Source organism: Pipra filicauda, unplaced genomic scaffold, assembly GCF_003945595.2.
Source record: "Pipra filicauda isolate LSUMZ 115617 unplaced genomic scaffold, ASM394559v2 scaffold95_size2449627_pilon, whole genome shotgun sequence".
In the NCBI taxonomy this organism is placed as follows: Eukaryota; Metazoa; Chordata; class Aves; order Passeriformes; family Pipridae; genus Pipra; species Pipra filicauda.
Window position 1 is genome coordinate 2,153,666 of NW_024105153.1, and position 22,793 is coordinate 2,176,458.

Genomic DNA, 22,793 nt, shown 5'->3' on the forward strand with positions numbered 1-22,793 from the left:
CTCTTCTTGACTGTGGGAACCTGGGAGTGCTTCTCAGCTCCTGAGTTCAGCTGTAAGTTAAAGAGAAAGTGGAAAAGAACAATAGGATAGCAAGATGGAAAAGGGAAAAGAAGCAGGCCGGAGTTGAAAAAAATAGAACATAAAACTTCATAATCCTCAGGACAGGAGAACAGTCATAGTTCTGTCTAGAGCAGCCAATAGGAAGCCAATATTTTTGTGTGTGAATTTAATGTTTGGTATGAGAATGGGCTCCCTCCCTAAAGCTAAAGAATAAAAGACTTTACTGAAAAGGATGGGAGTTTGAAAATATTCTATAATTTTGAAGACAGTATTGTCTCTCTTGGGAGCAATGATGTCTCAGTTTAATGAGACTGAAGTGTTTTGCTAAGGAGGATGAGTTAGGAGGAAGACCAAACTCCTCCCTCTAAGCACTTGTAAATCCAAAATTAAGAAGCTCCAATTGAGGAAGTATGGAGAAAGAAAAAATATCAGCCCTTTATTAAAGGATATATGTGTATTGGCAGAACAACAAAAGAACACAAAACCCAACCAAATGATAATCCTGTACCCAAAAATTCCCTTCAAAAGGAAACAGTTTGGTACTTTCTACTTTTTGGTGCAATTCTAACCATGGTCAGCAGGAAGCGCTGTTGGGCTCTGGTGGTCGCCGCGTGGGGCCCTGGTGTGCAGGAGAAACTGCCAATGGAGATTTCCCCCACACACCAAGAAGGGGAAGGCAAAAAGGCGAAAAAGGGGTTCTTCCCACAAAAACTCACGCTGTCTGTGGCTGGCTGTGGCCGGGATTTCCCCCCTTTTGTTGATGGGCACAAACTGCTGCCAAACACAGGCGCGGAGGAGGGAAAGGGTGACCTCCTCCCCAAAAAAGTTCGTCAGCAGATGGGTCAAGCCTTTCCAATGAAATCCAAGCAGATCTGGGCTGGGGACAGAACAGGGCACAGGCAAGCCAGGGCCAGAAAACAGCCAGAGGACTAGGCTGAGGGCAAAACGACCTAGGAGCCTTTCCAACACACACCTTGCCTGAGTTAAGGCAAAAATTAAGTGCCCCTGTGTCATGGGTTGAAATTGGCCCCCCCCTTGAGAGTTCAAGGAGGTTCAGAGGTGATTGGGTGCCAGGGCAGTGTTCCAATCACCATCCATGTTGTTTGCTTCTGCTCAAAATCATATATCACAGCACTGGAAGCTATTGGCAGTGTTGTGCTGTTGGTGTCTGATGCGTGTAGGTGTAGGAGGCCAGGGGGTGGCTGGGCTCCCTCTTCCCCCCACTCTGGGGGGGAGAGGGGAGCCCTGTGGCCCCCCCAGCTCTGCCTGGGCCGGAGTTGGAGGCAGCGTTTAGAGTGTGTGCTGTGAAGGGAGAAATTCACAGCACCTGAAGTAAGAGGAGAGAGGCAGGCTTTGCAGCCAAGCCCTCTTCCCCCTCCTTTTCTGCAGTTAAGCTGTGGAGGGGGACTTTTTCTTTCCCTCCACTGAGGGAAGAGATGGGCTGAGGAAGAAGCTGAGCCAAGAGACGGGCCGGAGGAGGTAGGCTCGGCGCTCGGGAGAAGAATCCCAGGTGAAATTGGAGACGGGTCAAGAGAGGCTCGGGAATTGCCCTACCGAAGCTGACCAGGGGCAGCCAAAAACTGACTCGGAGGACGCTTGATAAGCTGAACTGCATTGCAGCAGCCTACGAACTGAGGTATGAGACCGAGAGGGAGAGATCACATAGCAGAAATGACTCAGGATGGAGGAGAAAGGACTTAAAGCTATCTTCTTGGACTTTGTGAGGAGGAAAAACTGCAGTAAACAGCTGAAGGTTGGTTAGGGAGTGTTTCAGGGGCCCAGAACACTCTCACGAGAGAGAGACTGGTTACCCAGCAGCCTTGAAAAGCTCTTCCTGGACTAAAGTTAAAGGGAGGGACTTAAAAGGACTGGCGGAAATGTAAATATATATATATATATATATAGTTACCTTTAGTTTGTATAGTATTTATTTGTGTAAAATAAATGTATATACTTCCCCTTCCCCTATAGAAGCCTCTGGCCTGAAAGTTTCTCTCCGGTGTTGGGATAAATTGTGGGAAGGGGTGGGGAGCCTGGAAATTGGATTTTGGATTTCTAATGTGGCTCAAACTGCCACACCCTGCTTCAGAGGAGAGAAGAAAAAACAACTCATCACCCCTCCCCTCAATCTTGGAATGCAGGCCTGCTAATTACTTCTTTTGTGTAGATCAATCACCCAAGGCAAACCACCCTCCCACATTCAACATCTTTCTTTTACAGAAAAATTCCCTGCTTGGTTTTTTAGAACAAGTAAACCTTTGACAGATAAGTTAAAGAATTTCACATCCTGATTTTGATATCGTGAAAATGAAAAGACTTAGATGGAGAAAGTAGCGAGTTCTTGAGAGATCTGTGACCAGGATTGGACTAACAACCATTGATTGCACTAACAATTAAGAGGCGGTAGAAAAGTGGGAATAGGAAAAAAACCTAGCAAGAGGTAGCATAACAACATATTGGACTGGAGAATATGTCTTTGTAGTTTAAAAAGCTTTATTTAACAATATAAAGTTCTCTTCTCATGGCCAGCAGCTGTAATATAATTGCTTGGGGGATAGCTGGCTGTTATTTATAGCACAAATTGCTGAGACACTACGTATTTCCCATGTCCTCACCATCCTCTTTGAAAGCATCACAACAAGTGTGTTTTTCAGACTCTGTCCTCTCCTGCTAATGCAGTTTTGGTTGGCCCAGGTCACCTGAGATGAATTGTGCCCTTTGGAAAATACTTGAGTTTAAACACTGCTAATTTGAATAATTCCAGAAATAATTGCCAGACAACTTGGGAGGCTGAAACCTTGTTTGCCTTTGTGAAAAGGTGAGGGCCTGTGTGCTCCTGGGAATTTATGTTAGCTTCACAATTAATGACCTCCTTTCCTATATTACAAGTGAAGAAGGGATACTGTGCAGGATGTTGATAATTTTGGGTATATTTTTTCCTGTCTATGTAAGTGGAACTGGAATGTTCTGAAGCAGGCATAAGCTTTTGAATGAGATTGCCTAACGATGTGTATTTCTCTGTTTACAAGACAGCACTACTAAAGCAGAGCAGTGGAACAACCAATGTAAGGAAAAATATGCAACTCTCTACATAAGTGCTTTGAAATGACTAAATTAAAAAAATAAAATATGTAATCTTGAGAATTATGTTTATCATGATATGTTTCAAAGTTAGGTGTGAAAGCAACACATCTCTGACCTCCTGCTTCAGGAGACTGTAGAACCGCCATTTTTTAAATCAAACTTGATAGTTTCTGCTCAGAGTTTCAAAATAATATTCAGTCTTGAATTAAAGGTTTAAATGAATGTGTCTAGAAACATTGTTTCTATCAATAATTTATCTGATAGACAATCTTTTGCACTGTTTCATATTAATTTAAGCTATGTTCAACTTCCAGCTTTCAGTATATCTGTATCTGCTTTTCTGTGAGACCAACGGACACTTCACGAAGAAAAAAAATTCACACCACGTAAGTACATCTCAGCTACTGTGAAAAAGATCTTTCATAGCTGCAAAATGTATTCTCATAGGCAAAGAAAGGATCTTAATAAAAAAGAGTGAAGAAAGAAAAAGTTGCAACATAAATTAAAGAAATTACTTGTTAGTATGTAGTGGGCTTTTAAAAATAATATTAAAAACAGCATATTATATTTTAATGACCATGTGACTAAGAAATATTTGAAGTTTGAATAGCAATAATAATGCCCCTCTTTGAAGGATAGGGTTACATGTACATGTGAGCAAAGGTCTGGCATTTTCTAATGTTTAAATAGTGAAGATGTTGAAGTGGGATTACCTCATTATTTTAAAGCATTACTAAAATATTAACAGGACACTAACCTTAAGGGGCATAATATTTACCTCTTTAGTAAAAAATAAAATTTAAAGAAGTCATTTATTTTACCAGGAGTAGAGGGAAGACTTTTTTTCTTTTTAATTAAGATTTTATTTTATTAAATTTTTGAAAAAGTACTTAATTTTGTGTGCCATGTTATTTTGCTTTCATATCTGTTTCAAGAACAACAGTGTTCATTTCAATTTCAAGTTTTATAAAACCATTGAAGAGTCTTCAGAAAGTGAAAAGTGGAAAATCTTTTTAATGTTTTTTTATTCATCAGTAACACTCTGCACGACTTATATTTTTATGTTGTAGAAGGAGAAAATCTGTGTTTTTGCCAGCATTATAGTAGAGTGCACCTCCACAGTTTCTGTGTGAGAGACTATTTATGTAAAAGTTATTATCTTTTTATTGCTGTGTGAATAAACCCAGATATTTTTAGAACAACTGCTGATTATTCAAACTATTTTATCAAAAAACCTGTAAAGAAACCTGTTCTGTCTCTCTTAAAAAAAAAGGAAAGTTTTTTGTCATCTGACCAAGGTCCACAAACATTTGGGCTTTTCTGCAAAATAGTTCAGGCAATTAAAATAGTCTCTCTTAGAGAAAACGGCCTTTGGCATTGTGGTTATGTGGCCATTCTACACTGCCAAAAGTCTCTTCATCATTTAAAGACTTCGTGGTGTACTTCCAGGAGAACAGAAATACAGAAGAAGAGACAGTCAATGGTCCCTTTTTTGTTCTTCAGTCAATCCAATGTGGCGTGGGTTATGGGTTATCAGTTTTTTGTGTTAAAACAGCTTTAATGCCTTTGATCAGGAAAAATCAGGTCTCTATAGCATGCATTCTTGAGACAGTTCTTGAGAATATCTTGAGATATTCTGAGGCGTTGAGAGTACCATTATAAAATGTGCAGAATGCTTGGAATTAGGATGATGTCATAGTAGTCTGAAATGAACCCTGCACTGGTTGTTTTGTTATTAACAATGCTTGTGTCTTATGCAGAGAAATACAGTCACACATCATGAGTGATTAGGATTTCAGAATTTCAAGAAACACTGCATGAACCCAACAATCTCTTTGCTGGAGATTACTGCATGTGATATCTAAAAAAAATTCCCTCTAATTAGCTTGTAATTCCAAACACAGCAGTTTGGTAAATGCAGGGTTAGTAAATTTTGCAAACTTTGGAAAGACATTTCTTAGCCCCATCATTTAAGCAGGAACTCTTGGGGTTTTTTGAGCAAGTAATTTTGAAAAACAATAAACCTAATTTTCTAATAAACGATTAGGAGTCTGTTTGCAAAATGACAGTGACATACGCAAAACTTACTTATTCTATTGTAACTGTAGAATTTTTTGTTCAATTTGTCTGCTGATGACATGTTTCTCCTATGGAATGTGATGTAAAATATGAACCTTCAGCTTTTAACTTTCTTTGCACCGACTTGAACAGAAAGACTGAGCATGTGGAATAATTAGCATGAGAAGCGAGAGAATCATTAACCAATAGAAGATGGAATACTAATTAATAAGAGAACTAGGTAACTTGTAGCAAATGAACATTAATTCCTTTGTTTGGCAAAATGTATAAATAGTAAAAAGTTTTGATAGTTGGTGTGCTTGATTTGTGGAATACCACCAAGCAGCCAGGCTTGTGTGACTCTGAAATAAATAATCATTGTCTCTCTTGAGTGTGTAATTATTGGCTTGTTGCATACTGAGTAACAAATCCGATTTTTGTGGCCAACACTAGGATAGAGCTGTGATTGATGCTACTTGAAAGCACCTTGCTTAAAATCCTCAGATATTAATTTGAGTCATGTTGACACGATAGTTGGAGCTGATCAAATAACTTGTGGCTATTGAGAGGGTCAGTCATGCTTGCCTTTCAACTGCTCCCATGTGTACTTCTGTACTCTTGGCTCTTGGGTGACTTTTAGTGAGCTGGACTCTTGCTGAAACAGCAGGAAACCATTGTTGCTGTACTGCTTGGTTTCCTTTCTGCTCCCAAACTAGTTGCACTGTTGACTAACGGTTCAGGTGGGTGTTGTAGGGGTGGAGAGTATTGGTAGGTGCAGGGTGTGTGTGGGAGGGAGGCAGTGGACCTCCCCTTAGAAGGCAGGAAGCCCTTAGACTGACTGAGTTGTCTCATGAAGTCTCAACCTGAGAGGTGCAGAAGAAGAGCATCCCTTTCTACCCCACAGCCCAAGCTCCTGGTCCCCTGATCTCTGCCTCTAGCCTCATGGGGGTATGTGCCTCAGCTTCCCCTGCAGTGGAACCACTGGTTCCCCTTTCTAGTGCCTGTCCATGGATCATGGGCACAAATGGCATGTCCCAAGGGACTTTCCAGCCTCTCTGGCTGGGTGCCTGTGTTGCACTTAAGTGATGGGGTCAAAGACAATATACCTAGTTTGTGTGGCCACAGCATTGGCTGGATGACTCTAAGTCTCTCAAAACTGTTTCTTTCTCTAAGTTTCTAACACTGGTGATGAATACACTATGTACTGCAAAATGGTCTTCACAATAATGTTTGATAGCGGATCTCAGTGACCTCAGAAACTCTAACCATGTGTTTATGTGAAAATGTGCTTGATTTTCTTCTAGTCTACCTCTTGCGTTTTAAGTGCTTGACTATTGTGTGTCTTTCAGATTGAACCTCAGATCATCTTCCAAGGTACAGGTGAACCAAAAGTTTACATTTAAAGGTGGACTGAAGTCCTACTGAAATCAAAACGACTAGCTTGCATTGTGCAGTCATTTTTCTGGATCTGAATCGGACTTGTATGGCTAGATTTTAAAATATGCTGGACATACTGAAGAGATTGCTAGAGATACTTCTTTTTCTATAAAATACAAATTTTTTAAAACTATTTTTACTGTATAGGTTCATGTTGATATAAGTCATACGTATGAGAGTGTGTAGAATAATTTTTCTGTATTATCTTTGCAATCCTTCTGCTCTCATTTTCAGTGATTTCAGTGAGTTTTCATTTTGTGTGTACTAATCTACACTGTAAATTTCTTTTGCAGGGACTGCCCTTTAATTTATGCTTTTGCAGCAAGTCTACAATTAGATGGAATTCTGACTGGAACACCAGAGGCCTACAGTAAGGCAATTACTAATCTTTATTGTAAACGTAATAGTTGTGTGCCTGGCAGTTCTAGTCTTTTAGAGCTGGCTTGTGTTCCAGTAAGAAGAGTAGTTACTCCCTCTTTTCTAATACTTCCTTTTTTTACCAGTCCACATTTGTACCACACATAAACAAGATCTGCAAATCGACAGCTGTTCAGGGAATGCTTAATCAGAACGTTTTTGAGGTTGGAGTTTTAGCACCAATGAAACAATGAACGAACCTGGCCCAGTACCGAGAAGGGAGGCTGAGCGGTGATAACCCAATGCTGCCATCTCTTGGTCTTGTTTGGTATTGCCACCCTTAAAAATTCATGGGAGATGCAGTCGGATTCTTAAAAGCAAAACCAAGACCCCTCCCTCCAAGGCCTGGAGTTAACAAATGATTTTTTTTTTTTCCCCCCGTAAAGCCTCTCAATTTTTATGTAAATAGACTCCTTAAACACACAGTTGCATTTACCTCAAACAAGGCTTCTTTCAATTTTTTATGTTTTTAATAACTTCCTTGACTGGGTTCCGCTAACTTTGAGGTTGCTTTGAGTTGCTGTCATTCAAATTAAAAATTAACACTGAGAAACAAAGAGATCAAAAGGATGAAAACAACAGATCTATGCAGAAGTACTATATGCTTCCTGAACTTCTAAAATGTGTCTTTTGTGACTGGAAGCCGTGATGGGAGTAGAGACTGCAAAATCTTTTTTTTCTGTGTTCACACAAGTTGAAACTCCACTTTCTCTTACAATGCTTGCTTTAGGGTTTTTATAAAATAGGGTCTTAGCTTAGTTTCCAGTGGGCCATCCAAAATGTTGATTCCAAATGATAAACAATAATTCTGTGTGGAGATTTTAATGTTGAACATTTTGATGTTTGGGTTTTTTCCTCCTTCCTTTGGCCAGAAAGTTTGTCACTGGAAGATACCATTTTCCATACCTGCATGAATTAATGGAAAAACGTAGATTTCAATAGTCTTGTATTTTTCTGAAGCTTAACAAAAAGGTCAGTCTGGTTTTGGTGTTTGCTTGGTTTCTTTTTCTCTTCTAGTTTATCAGTGCTTTAAAATATGGAAGTTTTAAGATTTTAGATTAAAATGACAGTTGTCTTTAAGCTAGTGTGCATGAAAACCACCTAAATCTGAAAGTATAATTTTGAAATTGTTGAGATAGAATATTTCTGTAGAAACCTTCTGAAATGATTTCTAAGTTCTAAAAATTAGCTTAGTTATGTTTTGATCTGTCATGAAAATTAATATAGTTAGATATTAATTTGAATGGAAGATAACATTTCTCAAGAGATCTAAGCTCTGCTGACAGATGAAAATGAACTTGTGTCTAAATATACTCCCTCCTGGATAGCTGGTGTGATTATAGTCCCCATCTTGGCAACTGCATTTGGTATGTACAGACAATTATGCCTGTCTAGCTGTTTCCACAAATGCTTGTTAAAATCCTTTTAAAATACCAAAATTAATGATAAGAAAATGCAAGTTTTAATTTGTATCTCTTGTGATTTTCCTCTCATCTTTGCAATATAAGGTGGTACATTTCCAATGAGGATGCCCTTTTTTTGATAACTGTTCTGATATTTCCAATACCACTCAGAAGTTATATGTTACAGAATACCGGTCTGAACTGGCAGAGAACTGCTGATTCAGAAATATTTGAATTCGTGACACAATTTCACATCAGTCCCCTTAGAAAACCCCACTGTAATGCCATTCTGTAACTTTGCTACTCTGGCATTTTAGTGTTGGAGGACGACAACTGGTTTTATTTTCACATTTGATTTTTTTATTAGTATTTTTCTTTGACTCTTTCTGCCTGTGGTGCTCTTGGCTAGGTAATGTATGGCCTAATAACAGAGCCATAGACAACTGTCCCGGTTGCCAGAGGCCTGAAATCAGATCTGAGAAGTGTTTCAAAGATGCGTTTTGTTTGAAATTGCTTTTCTATTCTTCCCCAAATGAAATCCTGCTGCTACACACATTTATTTTGGACTGGGAGAAGCAGCAGTGGAGGAGAGATGGTGTGTGTTTATAAAGACACCTGAAAAACAAAGCATTTTGGAAGCTGAAGCTTGATGGGGAAATGAGAAGTGGGCCACTCACATTTGGAGAAGAGGTAAAGTTTTCAAAGACTGGGGTGGACATTAAGGTGATACTGCTGAGGCCATGGCTAACATTTGCATTTGCGCAGGCAAAAGTGGTGGTCCACAGATGTCTCCCACCCCGATTTTCGGAATGCATGTGCTGTTTCCCTGGGTATCCTGCTGTGCTGAGGTCTGCTGCAGAGTAGCATCCTGTGTTTTTCTATGATCCTACATAGATACCTGGCTCTGTGCTGCTGCCCCTGTGTGCATGTTAGTGCTTCTCACTCAGTGGGTCCCAATGACCTTGTGGCTTCTGCATCACCACATTCTAGGTACAGGGTGGTATTGATTATGGGCTCTTTAGAAATGAAACACTTTGACTGGTTTGTTTGAAAGACAGCAAGGAGAGTAAAAAAGGTGTTCATGTGTGTGATAACAGCAAGTACAGCCAAGGCTACATTGCTTTAATGAAATCTTGTGGTTTAATAAAATGGATGAGCTTTCTATGGAGCTCTAGAGGGAATCCTGGTAGCTTTTTGTTCCTTTTCTGCTTGATGCTGCTTTCAAGCAGCAACTCCTAGGTTCTCTCCCTTATTTCCTTTTGGTTTAGTATGACACTTCACTGAAGCTCCCATCCAGCTCCTGATCTTTGTGGGCATCTCTGCAGAATTTACCAACCAAATTTGTTTTTCCTTTCTCACCTGGTTGCACTATCGACTTTCAATCTCTCTGCTGCTTTTATACTGAGGAAGGGCATGCACTGTTTGCAACAAGCTATGTGAACTGATGGTGACCTCTCTGCAGCAGCATTTTAGCGGCTCTTCTTATCCATTAGCTATTCTCTTTGTAAAAAGCAACTGTCTGTCAGCCCTGGGTCTTGTAATTTTCTTCCCTTTTCTAGATCTGCCAACTCACTTCCTCTGCTGACCACCAAACCCTTTTCCTCCCTCTGCATTCTGTCTCCCCAAACATTTTGGCAATCATATATATCACACAAATAGCCCATGTTTACTTTTTAAACATCTGTTTATTCTTCCATTTTTTTTTCTGAGGCCTCATCCTTTCCGCACTTGGGAAAATATCTGGTCCCATCTGAAGAACACAGTGTGATTTCCTCTCCAGCGTTCAGACCATGCCTTTTGCTGACTTTTGATCTGGGCCCTCATTCCAGAAATCAGGAGAAATTTTTGTATCACTTTTGGAGCCCTCCAGAGTTTCAGATTCCCATAAGGAAGGAGTTTCTGTATTTTTCTGAGGTTATGGTTGTGATATCTTCAAGTTGAACTATCTGCCCCCAGGCTGAATTTTCTCACCTTTGTAAATGTAACTGATGTTGCCAGATAACTTCTACAATAGAAATTGCTTAGTGAAGAAAACAACTTTGTGTTTCAAACACTAAGATTACATCACCCAAATTATTATCCAGTGGGTAGACAGAGACTGTGTATTAGATAGGAGGGTTTATGTAAATTTTAGAGTATAAAAGATGTAACTTTTTACCACTTGATGTGCTTGATTTGTGGAAACCTCCACCTTGCACCCTGCACAGAATAAACAATGTCTCCTTTCTAAACTAGACTCTTTGTCCCTGTTTAGAGAGCTCCTAAAATCGGCAACAGTCGGGGTACCAGCTGATCACTTTTTAAACTCTAATTACCTGCACAGTCCTCTTTATTGTAGCTTCTTCCTACTTCTCTTTTTCTGTCTGGAGTAAATCTGGATCTTCTTTGTGAGGTCTTTATTTCAGTCATATAGTTTATTTGTTTAGTGGAAATTTTGATGATGACTATGCTACTTACTAGTACACCTTTTTACATTTCCACTTGGAGTCTTCTTAGTTTAGACCACAGCCTTAGCAGAGAGATTAAAACAAAACAAAACAAAAGTACATGGTCTAAAGATCACCAGGCCAAGTTGGAATTTCTACAGGAGAACACTGGGTGATGTTATGTCTGGGTCGTGAAATCTTGCTGAAATAGCTGTGTTGTGTCAGACTGTGCAAAATGTCCCTAATTTCCCCATAGATGGGGAACATCTATGATGGCAAAGACCAGGCTACAAAGGGGAAGGAACTGCCTTCAGTGGAAGAAAGTGTTCACTGCTTGTACCTAGGATGCCCAATACAACTAGAGCTATAATGAGCTCCAAACTAAATAGAACCTTCTTTAGGGAACTAGAAAGTTAAGCAGGATATGGGCAACATCATGGCTCTGGCAAACTAACAGACAAGTTAGTTCTCAGACTGAGAGCTGGGGTAGGCTCTGTAGTACCAAGCAAAGAGAGTGAAGCAAACACCTCTTTCCTTAGGGAATCACACTGTATGTCTACATGGTGTATTATAAGCCAGCACGAGCTTGTGACTACCAGAAATAGGTTGCATAATCATACCTGTAACAAGCCGGTCCCTGAACATGTATGCATTTAGTATGGCAGAATGATTGCTTCTTGAAACAATGCTGCCAAACATACAGAAATCATGTGCCAAGCCTCCCCTCCAAAATGAGTTTGCCTTTAAAATTACAAGATTAAACTGCTACCAACAACAACCTAAAGCAATATATTTTGGGTTCTTTTCATTTTCTATGTGCTGTTGGAACATTCACTGTCTGCTTGCAAGTTTGCCACATTGTATTAAATCTCAGATTCTAGGGAAGTTACCTGATTACAGCCTCGGCAATACTCGGTAATACTCATCAGGTATCACAAGAGTTGTGCTGAGTGGGACTACTCAGGGTTGTGTAACTTCAGACATTCACACTATGTGCTGTGAGGAACCTGAATTTGAATGCCAGAGTGAGGCATACACATGTCCACATGTGTTGAGTAGAAGATAAATCTTCAGTGAGTTTAGAGAATGTGCAAGATGTCTAAGGATGTAAACATGCTTTCTTTGTTTGTGCCTAGTTAAGGTAGTTTATGAAGTTCTTGTCCCCAACTGCTCAGTTTCTGTCAGTGCTAGAGACTTCTGCTTCCCCAGCTGAGCTAGTGCAATGGGAAGGATACTGCAGTACATTGTCAGATCATCATTGCCAGCATCTTAAGCTCAGATAATGGGCTTTGAAGAACAGTGGGTGAGGAATGCTTGCACCTTCTGTCCTCCTGGCAGTGGGAGTGAGGATCCTACTGATAGGAGTGAGAAGATTGGGGGTGACATGCATCTAAGGAATGCTAATGTCTTAAATCACTTCCATTTCGCTGTAAAATAAATATGTGTCTAACCCAAGGCAAGGCTGGAAAGGTGCTGGTAATGTGGCTTGGTATTAGAGACAGAAACTTCCTGCCTCTAAGGGGCTTTCTGCTTTCTCAAGAGAGATTGCAGTAACGTGTAGTGCAGGAAGGAGTGTGTGACAAGCAAGAGGATCAGGTGTCCTCTCACTGAAGTTTGTTTGCCCTCCAGACTGAGGCTGAGCTACCAAAACAGTTTTGGGTTTTATTTCAGCATTAGGAAGTGCTATGTCAACTGGATAGCAATATGTGACCTTCTGCTCCATCACTGCTCTGCATCTAACCATGATTAAATACAGACGGAGCTGTCTCACACAGGGCTTCCTGTCTGGCTGCTGCTGTTACTTTGATTTTGATGCCCTTTGTTTGAATCAGACCCTAATCCACATTAGAAAGCAAACAAACCCCAAGAGCTGGAGTGCAGTTGATATATTAAGGTAGGCTGACTGGGTGTTTGCTCTGTTTATGACATTTATGCAAGGCTCTCTCTTGTCCTGGGGATATTATTGTCCAACAAAAGTATATAATGTAGATCTAATGATTATCCATTTTATATTAATTATAATTTTAACTAATGCTTGCCTGACTTCACCAAGGGGAATGATCACAGCTGTATATGTGCATGTGTGGGGTTACGCACTCCTCCACTCTGGCTGTCCTGTTCCTGCCCTTCTGTCAGTGAACCAGCAAAATGGCTGTTGTGTTGGTCTTTTTGCCAGTCCAATTCCTCCAGGGGTTCTCAAACTAGGTCCCTGACTGAGGTGGGAAGAAGGAAAAAGTGCTTTTCTCTGACTCTCTCATAAAATAAAACAAATAAAAATAAATTATAATAAAATAAAATAAAAATTAAATTAAAATAAAGTATAATAAAACTCAGGAACTACAGGAGAGATATTGAGGAGGAGTGAAGTCTAAAAGCTGGTGAAAACATCTGGGTAGATTACTAGGGCAAGAAAAACAGTGCTTTCAATATGACTAAGTTTCAGAAATTTATGTTCTCTGTTCACATCCATTACCATGTGACAGAAAACCACGTGTTGCATGAGGTTTACAGAAGTTCATCATATAAGATGCTCAAATCTTTTATCTTTGCAAGGAAAGGGGAAAAGTGTTCCTAGGGCATGTATTTTTGCCATTTCCACCAACTTTCCTTGTCTTCAGTGTTGGGAAGGCATATCCTGGAAAAATTAATAGTCTGAAATGAATATTTTTTTCCCTTTGACTTGTTATTTGCAGTCAGATAAAGATTTTGGTTCTAAATAACATTACTGTTCAGCATTCAGGTATGTCCTGAGGAGGAACTGGTAATATTTTTGCGATACCTCAGATGGGACTGTGAACATTCCCTAATCTGCAGCAGTGCAAAACTGCCCGTATGTGATGGGGAGGAGGGTGATTTTTCAGGGTAGCGGATGAGGAGTGTTCTTCTATTCCATCCTACCGGCACCACTCTGATGAGCCCATCAGAGCACTGAAGATGCGTACAATGAATGCTAAGCACATCGTGCAAATAAGCACAATAATAATAATAATGTTGAAGATAGGAAATGAATAATTCCTCTAAATGAAGCTTGGGCAGGAATTCAGATAGAAAGTATGTAATTAAACCAAGCTGGAACTTGATCAAAATACTGAAATGGTACTAGGGAAAAAAGAGAAAAGTTACTTAATGACTGTTAGCAGGAAGAACCTTGACTTTTTACTTCATCCGGAAAGACGACGACTGCCAGCTCCAGAAAAAGTTGAATTCCCAAGAGAATATCCCTCCTTATCCCACGTGATTTTCCCATGGAGAATTGCTATCTTGGACTGCCAATCTTGGACTCTCCAATTCTGGAATATGGGGCAGATATTTGTGTAGAACAGACACTTCTGGGCTTGGGCCTGGAAGGACACTGGGATGGCTGATGGTTGAGCTGAGCATGGCTGGTGCTGGTCCTGGCTGAGGATGCAGGGAGTGGTGGGTTTAAACAGCTGGTCCTACTGAAGTGGATGAAATGACTGGTTACACAGTCCTGTGCCCATCTGAACTCTGACCAAACTGGAACTTTTTCTTAACTTGGACTCTCCAGTACAAACAGTCCTATGACAATCTGTGGAAGAAAGATGAGCAGCAAGGATCTTTACCCTATCACAAACCACAAAGGCACATTTGCTACTGTGTGATAAAAACTCAAAACTGCTGCTGGCTTTACTGGCTAGTGATTGCTCCCTCTTCTGCTCCTATGGCTAGGTGACATAATAAATTACCTGGAGAGCACTCCCCTTAGCTGGCAAAGACTGAACTTTGGTTGTGTATTTGTGGAGCTCAGTGCACAATTAACCTGGCACAATTCACTGAGACATAGTTCGCTGTAAATCCTTACACACTAAATGGATTGTAATCACTGCATTTCAGTGACGACCGAAAAGCAATTTGAAGACCAAATAAAGCAGGATGTTAAGATTTTAGATTGTAGGTATTTTGAAAGGATTTGAGGCAAAAGGAGAATAGCTTCAGTGCTCTGCAATGCTTGTGATGTGGCTGTGTGTGTTAACAGGGGATGGTCAAGCAGTACATGGCTGCATGGGCTTATGGGGAGAAAGAAAGACTGAGCCTCCATTCCTGCACTGGAGACAAAGGAGGTGGAAATGCATTGCTAGTCATATCGTGGACCTGTGCTCACTAATGAGGAGTGACTCCATACCATTTTCTTTCAATTTCCATAAAAAGCATACATTGTTTAAAGCAGGGTTTTATTCCACTGCATGAGCGCTGTCTTGCTGCTCATTTGATCCTGTTAAAGCCAGAATAACACTTAGCTGTGCTTGTCGTTGTGAGGGACAGTTTTACAGCCCCAGGCATGTTTGTGTCTGTGTGAGACTCAGTGGACAAGGATGAGTTTGCAGAGAAAGGTGTCATTGAATGCCACAAAGCTTCAGTTGTGTTAAGGTCAGTAATCTTAGAGGAGCTCCTAGCAGCTGGCACTCTGTCCCTGCTCCCAGATGATAGTGGTCTAAGGCTGTGAGAGTCCCTATGCCTGTTGCTGTGCTAAGACTCAGAGAAATTAAAGCAGCAGGAACAGAGCTGCTCAGACTGGAACAACTGAGGAAACGGCGCCTTAGTACACGCCAGTTACCTGGGAATCCCAGGATGGGAGCAGAGGGAGTTTACTGTGGTGGCTTTCACAAGCTGATCTATGATTTAGGCCTGGTTGAGTGTGTGAGCATTGGGCTGTAACCATTCCCTAAGTTACTGAGAGGAAATCTATAATACGAGCCGTACTTGGCTTCCCGCCGTGCTTTCGTGATGCAGGCTGCACTGGGGACTTGCTGTGCTTAAGGTGCTATGAGTTGGATCCAAGCGTGATTTAAAGCAATTTTCTTCTAATTCACAGCCAGGCAATGGAATAGATCTGTCTTCTGAGAATCAAAAATATTAATAACTCCCTTAGACACAATTTGGAAGCAAATGAATACCTCCATTTTTTGGTGAATTTGATAGTGTTATTTTACTGTATGGAGATGAGCTCCATTAGCAGAACACATGAATTAAAACAGAAGCAGCTTATTTGCAGTGTGGTTAACCATTCTTGAGACAAGAAAGCTCATCTAGTTGTGAATATGTGGCAATGAAGATTATAAACAGTGCAATGGGGCTTAATCTTTGGGTTTTATGTTTCTACAAAATGGCTTTCATACAGAAACATTTTCTTCTTACCTACGGCTGAAATTTGTCACCATGGTAACCTTCTGAGTTTGGAGAGGTGGGATGCTCTAGGCAAATATGTGGCCATAACCTCAGAAATTGTTACCCAAATTGGGTTTCATTTCTCCTCTGTTTCTTTAACATCTGTGAGGTTCTTACACACTGGACAGCTGGTCATGTAACTGGATCAGAGAGAGGCCATATGGATTTAAACTCTGCTTTCTTTCTTTGAAAGGAGCCATGTTTGGGGCAATTTCCTCCCTTATTCAACTGGCTCCATCCTTCCCTGGCTGCAGCTCCAAGCCCATTTGGTTCTCCAGGAACTGCTGGACTGTGCTCTGCTCCAGTGTCTGCAGTGTCACACTGTTGCTGGGGAAAAGCAGAAATACCGAACTGCAGCCCCAGCAGCTCAGCATTGGGGAGCCTACTATTCATTTACTGGTCTCAATATACACACAGTTCTATTTTGTTTTCTTTGATGTACATGTCTAAGAGCAAATTGAGGCCTTAAAAGGTTGAGGGTTTTTGGTGTTTTGTTTGTTTTTGTGCACACCTGTGTGTGTGTGTGTTTGTGTGGTTTTTCTGTTTGGTTGGGTTTTTTTGTATTTTGAAGAGGAAAAAACCCTCACACAAATGTGATTAAAATTTCTGAAAATGAAATTATTAAAGCATTAGAGAACCCTTGCCCACAATATTGTGTCATTGCAATATTATTTGAAGGACATGCCACCATCTTGATAATTTAACTTCTGATTTTTATTTTCCATTTATATGTCAAATTCCTACACATTGCTTGCCCATGTTCTCTTTCTGGGTTTTATGTTGTAATAAAATGGAGGAGTTTATGATTAAAACTCTGGACAAAGGCTGTGCAGACTGTAGTTGCCATTAGTGAACTACTGACTCTGCCACTAACTCCAGAGATAACCATGACTGAGTCATTGCATGTCTTTCTGCCTGAGTTTCTAGTTTGTAGACAACAAACACTCTGTCTTCTCCTTTTGCCTGTTGTGTGGGCATACAGTGTGGCAAGTGCTGGTGTCAGGGATGTTCATAATCTCTGCAGTAGTGCCTTGATTTTATCTGAAGCTTCTTGGTATAGCTAATAAATAAACAGTAAATAAAAATGATTCAAGGGCATGAAATAACAAGCAAAGTGGTGACTCTACCTGTTTGTTTGCTTTTTGAGAAGCTCCTGGCCTGCCACAGGAGCTATCAGTCAATAAGGCCCTCCCATCAGAGTACACTCACTCCTTTCTTCTCCCTGTGACTGATGTTTAAGTCTTCTTTTCTTTCCCCTGGAGGGTGGGGGCAATAAAAAATATTCCTTCATGTTAAGGCAGGGTGTGTTTGAAAGTGTTATCTGGCCTGGGCCAGCTCTGGCTTCTGTGCCTTCTTTGCTCCTTTGTAGCCATCTGCTAATCTAAGTACCTCACCCTTAACTAGTGGGATCAAGTTTAACAGCCTCAGAGCCATTGGCAGGCAGAGGGGAGAATCCTTCAGGGCAGTTTGAGGTCCACTAGGTCCACTTTTTGGCACCTAGCACATAAGGCTGAGTCGACTATAAATATGTAGACACCCACCACACTGCTGTCCCAGTAGGGCCTGGGGGCAGAGAGCAGAATTGTGGGGATTTTACAAGGCAGAAGAATATGAAGCACAAAAACCAGTTGTGTTCACAGGTTGACATCCACCATCTCTCTTCTTGTACACCATCTTCTTTCTTTGTCAAGAGCGACACAGCATGAAAGGGGAGAAAGATGTGCTGAGGCTGCAGTAAGCTCTCAGTGTCTCCTACCCCCTTTCCCCTCTTCTGCTGTACACACCTCTCCTTTCATAGAGTTTTGAGTGGAGCAGTGGATCACAGACTGTTATTGGGAAAAGGATCTTGCCATTATAGACCCATCTCCCAGATTACCAATATCCCTTGCATCTGCAGAACTGGGTAGGGAAATTCATAAGAATGTGTTTTTCACTGAGAGATTTTTGGAGACACCTTCCTATCAAGATGTAGTCCCTGATTATAAAATGGCTCCCTCCAAAGCGAGTATCTCCCAGTGAACGTCCCCAAAATTTAAGGCAGGGAGGAAGGGGAAAAGCAATGATTTCAAGTTATCTGAACTCTTTTTCAAGTCACTTAAATTGTTTGCAGGCTCAGACTAGCATGGGGGATGAGTGGAGGTTGTGCTGGATGCCTGTTGCATTCAAATAAATTGCTCCTCTCCCCAGAGCCCCATCTCTTGTGTGCAGCCAAATCATGTGTGTTTGCAGGAGACAGTATGCTTGTGTTTCTCCCACGACCCTGCTGGCTCATTAGTGTTATTTCTGGAGGTCTAGTTTCCACAGTAACAAGCAATTACCATTGTTCCTTGGACTGCCAAAGTTACCACCAGCAACGCAGAGGAAGATGCGTTATTCTCTATATTGGGATAAAATGCCTTCATATGTCTTGCTATTCACTGAATGCCAATCTTGACGCAGGTCCTGTGCAAATAGCACACTCCACCCCCTGCCAATGCTGCTTTTCCTGGTATTAAGACATGCCAGATTTTGAAACGATCCAAAATGATCTCCTCTGGTCTGTGGCTACACTGGCAACGACAGGGTCAGGATTTCAGCAGCAGGATGACTGTACCAATGGGTAGGAATATAAATAGAATAGCTTGGAGGCAGTTCTTTTTGCAATTGTGCTTAGCCCTGTTCTAAGTAATGCTGGCTAGTGACGTCAATGAAATATATACTCTCTGTCTTTACCCTATAGCTTCTACCAGTACTGTGGTGGAGCTCCCACATAGGAGTCTGGTGGTCTTATGTTAGCAGGATCTGTGTCTGTGCTGCACAATCCTTCATCATCCCCAAGGGGCAATGTGTGTGCATCAGCCGCACCCATTTCTTCCATCAGTGGTTTCTCCTTTCCCTTTTACCTATACATTTCACACAGACTGATTCATCTAGAATGGCCTTTAAACCCCATAGAACATATCCTGAATTTCATGCACATATCAAAAAAGTAAGCAGCTGGGAAGCTGAAGGAATGCTAGCTTTTGCAGGCTAGAGAAGTGGGGTACTGGAACGCTGGGGCCACTAGATTAGGTTTCATGGCTTGGAGAGTTTTTATGGCTTTCAGTGACTCCAGTTTCCAAGTATGACTACATATTCTTAAAAGCTCTGGGGCCCCACTGTAAGCTCTGAGCTCCTCTTCACAGGCTTTTCTTGTGAATGGGTGTATCTATGGATCTACATATACACACCCACTTGCCCAAATGACTAATAGTAGGTGTTGGAGGGAGAACACAGCCTTTAGCCTCCATAAACCAAAGCACAAAGTCTTCCTCCAAGGAAGCTGAAGCAAAGAGATCAAGAGAGGCATTTTAAAACTGAGGAACTGCCTTTTGTGAAAGGTCTTGGAAACACCTGCACTGGAGATTTTTAAAACCTGGACTTACCAGAGAAGGTAGAAGACAGTATCCTATCAGGTCACTGTATGAGTGTAGGAGGGTGACAACAAACAAAAAGGGTGCTGCTTTGACAGCTACCAAAATTGTACTGCTTTAGATGACCTTGAGGAAATAAAACACCAACAGCAAACATACTGTCTTTTCATGGGTTGGAGAAAGGGATAGGCAGAGACAATTGGTGATAGGGTCCTTGATTCTTTTTTCTGATTAAAGTCCCACCAAGTGGAAGAAGGAGTCAAACACAACTGGAAAAAAAGGGCATGTATGTCACATATCCATTTTAGAGGCCAGGCCTAATTTTTAAGTATCTCTTAATTAGTAGGACTGAAGAGTTAGAGTTACTCTGTTTTCTTGTGGGCTTACCACTGAGTGAAGGCATCATCAGAGAAAGGTTAAGAAAATAACCTTGGTCATATGAGAGTGGTCCTATCTAATCCAACAAGCTTCTCTTCTCCTCTTTTCTGTTGCATCCTCCTAAACCTTTGGATTTTAGCACAGTCTGTACGATGGGGAAAAAATAAATAAATTTTAATAACCTTATTTTCCACACATAAACCAGAATCTGGTGTTTAGTTCTAGGTGACAGCTTGGGTGGTTCAAAATGAGCCGAGGCTTGGCTTGGTATTTTAAGGAAAATACTCCCATCTCAAAAATAATCTAAGCCTAATCTCTTTATCTGTGAGCTCCAGGGCACCCACTGGCATCTCACCCTTGCGGTGGGGTGGTGTGCCGAGCTGGCCGACAGACACTAGGTGGAAGCCTTGGGCTGCGGTTCCATCGCAGCTGCTGACGGCAGGAAGAAGACTTGTGCTTTCAGAAAGGAGATATTTTTCTTTTCTTCTTGCTTTCACGTACTAGAAAGGGAAGTCCAAGCTCTCCAGGTGCGCAATGGGTGAACGGAGGAATGGAGGAGAAGTGTCAGTCTCATCCCGGGTCCTCCCTGCAACAGGATCTTGTGAGCAGGGCTTCAGTGGGAGCATTGAAGCCTTCTGAGTTCTTGGGTGTGGTTGGGTGGCAAGAATGATTTAATTTATCTTGATTTATTTTATCCTCATTTATATATTCTGATGGGGATAATACTGAGATCTCTGTGAATGCTTAAAAAAGTATTAATATTGAGATGAAAGTGAGTACTGATGGGCTGATTTATCTTGCAACAAATGCTGGTAAAACCAGCTCCTATGAAGTGCATGCTGTATTTATGATGATTGCTTTCGACAAGGCCTCCAATCTTAAAATTATTCCAAATAGGGAGATATAGAGTTAGTACAAAGAATTAATCACAGGTTAAGTGAGAACCAGATGAAACTTAAATGTTCATTTGAGAGAAATGTCAAAGTTTATGATTTTAAGGCTTCTTGTTACTTTTAGTGATAAAAATACTGTTTGCAGTGTGTTCCTAGGAATGAAAAATTATGAACAATTCCATTAGGTACTTTTAGAAAAATAACTGCTATTTTTTTTTTTTGAAAATTAGTTAAATTTCAGTACCATTTCACATATCAGTTGTAATGCAGAGTTAGGTTATGCCAAGTCAAGTCTCATATGAGGGCATGTTATGCAATCCTACCAGCAATATAGCATACCATGAATATAACAATTAAATATTCTGTTATATAATTTAGTACAGGTGATATTTTATTTTCAAAACAAATGATTTTTCTACCAATTAATGAGTTTTCTATCAAAAGCGATAGCAGCTTTTAGTCCGTGCTGAAACAATTTAGATTTTTACACTCTGAAACAGAAATGTTCTGGGTACTAGTTAGGGACCAATTGTTTTTAATATCCTAGAAACCTGATTCCAGACTAATGGTAGAATACTGAACATGTCAGTGTCTCTCATTATTAACTGAAGAATGTAAAAACAATACAAGCAGTAAAATATGGTAATATTTTATCAGAAAATAAGAGGTTTGCTTTCAAAAGTAGTATTTTAATTAGAAAGAAAATCTTGCATTTTTTTCTTTAAGGGAAACTTTTCAATACTGAAATTTTTATTTCAGCCTCCTTTTCCATGGGGATTTTTCATTTGTATTTATAATTTCTTAAAAAAAGTTGATTTTTATCAAAATGGTATTTTCTGATTCAAGACTGTTTCAATTAAAATCTTCTCACTAGTGTGAGCTGTTATGACACTCTCCTCCTCCACCCTCTGAGCTGTGGTAAAAGGGTGAGTGAAGTTATTGATTTGTCTTTCTTTATTTTATTTTTTAGTGCAATGACTTCAAGAGCTCCATGGCTGTTCTGCAGACAGATGCACAATTGTGAAACATCAATATGGACTGCAAATCTCTACTGTCAGTCAGCTCCTCTTCCCCTCTGCATAACATAATCCCTATCTCCACAATGCCTGCACAGATACACATTTGCAAAGATGTTTTTCTGGAGATAGTGTGCATAGCAAACATTCCCTTACTTGTTCTCATCTCTAGCAACATTATATGGAGTTTCAGTTCACAGTTCACTGTGTTCCACCTCCTACCACTGAAATGCAGCCAACTCTGAGCTGTGGCTATTAAACATCACACGAGCAACACCACAAAACAGATTGTGCAAAGCAAAGGAATTCAGAGAAAAGCAACAAATTGAGTGAGGTCTGCAAAGGCTATCTGGGAAGTGATAACAAAGGATCATAGGGAATGAGTTAATTGTGATGCAGAATAGCCATCACTGTGATGTTCAGGTGATACCAGTATGCAAGGATGAGTTTTTGAGGGTGGCACAAAGAGATGTTACTAGGAGCAACCAGGTTTCAACCAGGGAGACAAACAGGTCAGCTTCCCTAACCACTGAGTTTTGTCAGACTGCCAGACTCCCAAGGAAAGGGCTGCAGGCATCATTGCTTGAGGGTTTTAAAACTGGTCCTAGTCTCAAGACAGGACAAGGCACTGTCAGGACAGATGAATAAAACAAGATGGAGCAAATAGCCGTACCTATCCCCACTTTGTATGAGTCTGAGAAAACGACTGGGAGAAAGATGGCAAGGTCTGAAGGAATCACGTGTAGAGAGTTAGAAAACATTGTGAACTGGTGTGACAGTAGCTGTGACATGGCCAGGAAAAAGCTTCCAAAGACAGTGCTCTTCTTTGACAACATGATGACCTTAGAGTGAGAAAGGACGAAAAAGAGGAAGATGTGCAACGAATCAGAGGAAAGAGAAACGTGTGAATGTATGTAGCTGTTTATGTGTGTGTGTAGCACAATAGGAATTTCATTCAGATAGAATAAAGCATTGTAGGTGTCTGTATCTTTTTTTCCCTAGACTAAAGGCTGCAAGAGGGCACCTTGGCACAAAACTTGCA

At 40.7% G+C, this 22,793-nt stretch overlaps 1 long non-coding RNA gene across 1 annotated transcript; it reads left to right on the forward strand.

Annotated features, from left to right (window-relative positions):
- The first annotated feature begins 1,477 nt into the window (after positions 1 to 1,477).
- LOC120325360 lies at positions 1,478 to 22,738 on the forward strand. Its single transcript, XR_005567307.1, has 3 exons — positions 1,478 to 1,696; positions 3,459 to 3,530; positions 21,706 to 22,738. It is a non-coding gene; the product is annotated as an uncharacterized LOC120325360 (long non-coding RNA).
- Positions 22,739 to 22,793: the final 55 nt, after the last annotated feature.